We start from the raw sequence: 4,501 nt of genomic DNA, 5'->3' as shown, positions 1-4,501 counted from the left end.
AAAAATCTTAAGGGCAAGTGAAATCCCCAAACTCATCCCCCTCCTGCATTTTTCACAGAGAAAAACGAGTTTTTCCCTCCCAGATGGTACCAGCTCCAAAAGCCAAGGCCCCGGATTTTCTGATGAAACAATAGAGTACCGAAAAATTCTTCACAAAATCGACTGGGTACAATTGCGCTGGCGATCTGAGACTTGACTATGCAAAAGGTTTTTGCATGCACGTGGCGACCGAACGCCACGCTGGTACATTCGTAAAATTTGTGAGCACACAAAATTTCCGAGACAGGGTCCGCCACGCAACCGCCGGGCTAGAAAAGAGATTATGCCCGATGCTTACATCATGGGGACGGAGCGCTTGCCGGCAAACCCCCCACCACGGTAAGTGTAGAGACGAGAAAAAAATGAGACACCAAAAAATATTTTTACACGGGCCGGGCCATTTTAAAGGCCCTGGCGACTATCTTCCAAAACCAAACAAAAATAACAAAAACAAAATTTTTTAGTTTTTCCGTGACCGACTTGTGTGCTTCCCTTTCCCCCCCTGCTTTACTTTTATACCCGTTTTGTTTAGTGTATTTTTTGTGCCTTGTTATTTTACTCTGTGTGTTCCGTTGACCGATTCTTGAAATTCTTAAAACGAACCCCGACATTATGCATCTGTATTATTATATATATATTAAATATATATAATTATATATTTATATATATATATATATATATATATTCCCCTTTCAGTAAATATTTTCCTGAATAAAAAATCAGCTGAAAAATATTTTGTTTTGATGGGGATTTTGGATAATGTATATAACTATATGTATATATACATTTATGTTAAGTATTTATATAGTAATTTATATTATCACTATTTGTATTAAAAATATGCTATGCAATACATGTTGTATAATATTACAAAAATATAATAAATTTTTAAAATTAATTATAAAATATTTATTATATATATTATAATATATATGTCTATGTTGTATATATAAGCCCGGATAAATAGAGGAAAAGATTACCTAAAAGGGAACACCGGGGACTCTCCGGGGAAAGGAAAATGGGACCCTACCCCGTATTCACTCCAAAATATCACAAAATGAAACTAAATTTAAATATCTCTGGGGACCAAGGGGGCTCAAACTGACCCCTAAAAGAAAAAAAAAATATACATAGAAGTAATTTTAGTATTGTATTATATGTATATTTTTTGTATAGTAAAACAAATTCTATATGTTATGTACATGATGACAATCATACATATATGATATGACAGCATTACAATTTCTCAAAATGTATATGTACTTTGTACAAACATACTTATTATATGTACATCTATGTACATATACATATATATTTAGCACATGTGTGCGCGTGCATTGTGTGGTATTTGTATGCACTGTATATTATTGTATGTTATATTGTATTGTTGTATTATATGTATAGCATAGTAGCATATGTATGTACAGTATAATGATAAAAATGTATACACACCCTAAACCCGGCGTTCGAGTCCCGGTAAGGAGGGCAGTTATTCTCTAACTTATGTTCTTGTATTATTCCATCCTCTCTCGCGCGCGTGCGCACACACACACCCCACACACACACCACACACACACACACACACACACACACACACACACACACTTAACACACAACAACAACACACCACACACACACACACACTTCACACACACCCCACACACACACACACACTATTATCTGTCTATTTATCTATCTATTATATTATGTATTTGTGTGTGTATATGTGTATGTCTATGCGTATACTGAAACAGTTGACTGTAGTTAATGAGTCTAAAATAGGGATGCAACTGAAATTTTATTAGTTCGGCTTGGATGAAAGGATTGTTCTGAACTTAGCAGAAGGCGGCTCGGGGGTGTTGGCCTTGATCCAAGGGAGGAACTCGGTCACGCGGGCGTAAACGCCGGGGCTGCCAGGTTTGGCGCAGCCGTCACCGAAGGACACTACTCCAACCTGGACAAACTTGCTGCTCTCCTTCACGCACAGTGGTCCTCCGAGTCCCCCTGGCAGGTGTCCTTGCCGCCCTTCGGGTATCCTGCGCCACAGCATCCTTTCGGTCACCGACGGGCCCCCAGCAGCTTGGGCCAGGAGGCACGGTTACCTCCTTTCAGCTGTTTGGGGGTGACTTCCCCCCGAGGACAGCGTCCCCCAGCCGGAGCAATGCCTTCTGCGCCTGCGTAGGTTTGCTGTCGTTCTCAGGAAGGCAGACAGGTCGCACCTCCGTGGAGAAAGTTGGGACTTTGGACAACTTTAAAAGCTATATCATTATCAAAGTCTGTTTATTGTACTGTGGGTGCAGAATGACCTTCTCCACACTGTTACTCAGTTGCAGCCACATCGTCGGAAGTGGAGCTCATGAGGTGATCGCCAACGCAACCACGAGGCCTTCAGCAAAATCCTGGTTGCCTTCGGAGTCAAATAGGAAGTGGGCGGCGGTCAGGATGTAGCGGTCGTTGATGACGGCGCCTCCACACCAGTACCATTGCCTCCCCCATACTTGAGACCTATTTGCCACGGGTAAATTGTGGGCGGGTTGGACTTCTTCTCCTCCTACGATGCGCGTTGGGTTGGCCCAAACCCCCCACTGGCATGCCCCAGTCGTTGGTGGCTTGGTTGACGGGTTTACCGTAGGAGGGCTTTGGGCGTGGTAGCCCGAGGGGAAGGAGGGCGTCCGGAGAAGGCGGGGAGCTGGTCCAGTAGTTTTCTTTAAAGGAGGACGCCATGGAGTGCGCGCCTGAGCCGTAGGAGAGGTCTTGGCGGGAAAGCGGCCTTCGGGGGTCTGTCAACGCCCTCCCGGGTCGCCTTCTTGGGCTCGAGGGCCAGCCGCCTGCAGGGGGCGAGGCTGGCTGCCACCTGCAACGAGAGTGCATACAGTACAGACAGACATATATACCTGGACTTGATATACTTGGACACACAAACAAAAAATGTATGCATATATATATTATATATATATATAATATATTATATATATATATATATATATATATATATATATATTTTATATATATATATATATTCCCCATTCGGGGACAAAGGAAAGGGAAGGCTTTCGGACCAAATCCAGCCGAGAGCTTGGAGAGGCTGGCTTGGACCGAATTCGGCCGAAGACCCGGGAGGGACTGCCCGAGGTCCCCTCTAAGTATACTTGCATAACCTCGGGACTGACCAGCACGAGCAGCGCCACAGCAGACTTCATGGTCAAAGGGACGAGTGGATGCTGCCTCGCCCCGGCGCGGGTCCTTATAACGGGCGAAATTGGTCCCTTGGCGCTTCGCCTCGTGGCGCGAGTCCGCTCTCTTCAGTTGCGCCATTGATTGCAGGTGTTCAGCTGATTAGGTTCATGTATTTTTATGTTGGGTCGGAAGTGGGCTCGTTGGGTTCCGTTTCGGATAAGGAAGTTTTCAAAAAAAATCTGGATTTTAGGATTACTCTTTTAGAAGGCTGCGCATAGATACGCGCCCCGTATATATGTGTATAAATAAATAAAAAAAAATAAATAAATAAACAAATAAAATATATATTTTATAATATAATATTATATATATATATATGTTTTGTGTGTGTGTGTGGTGTGTGTGGTGTGTGTGTGTGTGTGTGTGGTGTGTGTGGTGTGTGTGTGTGTGTGTGCGTGTGTGTGTGTGTGGTATGTGTGCGCACACACATATATCAGCCATATTTGACTCATTTAAATACATTTCACTGATTTTACTATAACGTATACACACATACACTCACTCACTCACTCACACGCACACTACACACACACACACACACACACACACACACACACCACACCACACACACATATATATATATATATAATATATATATATATATATTATATACACACACACACCCCACACACACACACACACCAAAAACACACACACACACACAAACACACACACACACACACTGCACACACACACACACACTGCACACACACACCCCACACACACATATATATTATATTATTATAATATATAATATATATATAATATATATATATATATATATATACACATATATGCACGAACCGTTTCAGGGTTTAAAAAATGTAGAAAAGGTATAATGAGAATGAATATCTTTACAATACAAGAGAGTATTTTACCGGTTTCGATTATATCTTAGTCAGAAAATACACTATTTCTGACGAAGATATAATCGAAACCGGTCAAATATATATCTTGTATTGTGAAGATATTCATTCCCATTTGTACCTTTCTATCACACACACGCACACACACATACATATACCATATACATATATGTACATAAACATCATACACTAGACTATATACATAGCATATACACACGCAACACACCACACACACACACAACAAACACACACACACACAATATATATTATATATATATATATATATATATTATATTAATATTTTATATTTCAAGTATAATATAATTATAAATATAATTATATTATTATATTAAATATTA

General features: G+C 40.9%; 1 pseudogene; it reads right to left on the bottom strand.

The window, feature by feature from the left end:
* Positions 1 to 1,840: 1,840 nt before the first annotated feature.
* Positions 1,841 to 3,239, bottom strand: LOC119568692 (annotated as a pseudogene).
* Between the last annotated feature and the right edge of the window lie 1,262 nt (positions 3,240 to 4,501).

This window comes from Penaeus monodon, unplaced genomic scaffold (genome assembly GCF_015228065.2).
Source record: "Penaeus monodon isolate SGIC_2016 unplaced genomic scaffold, NSTDA_Pmon_1 PmonScaffold_10587, whole genome shotgun sequence".
Lineage (NCBI taxonomy): Eukaryota > Metazoa > Arthropoda > Malacostraca > Decapoda > Penaeidae > Penaeus > Penaeus monodon.
The sequence above is the reverse complement of the archived record's forward strand: the minus strand, read 5'-3'. Positions and strand labels throughout refer to the sequence as shown.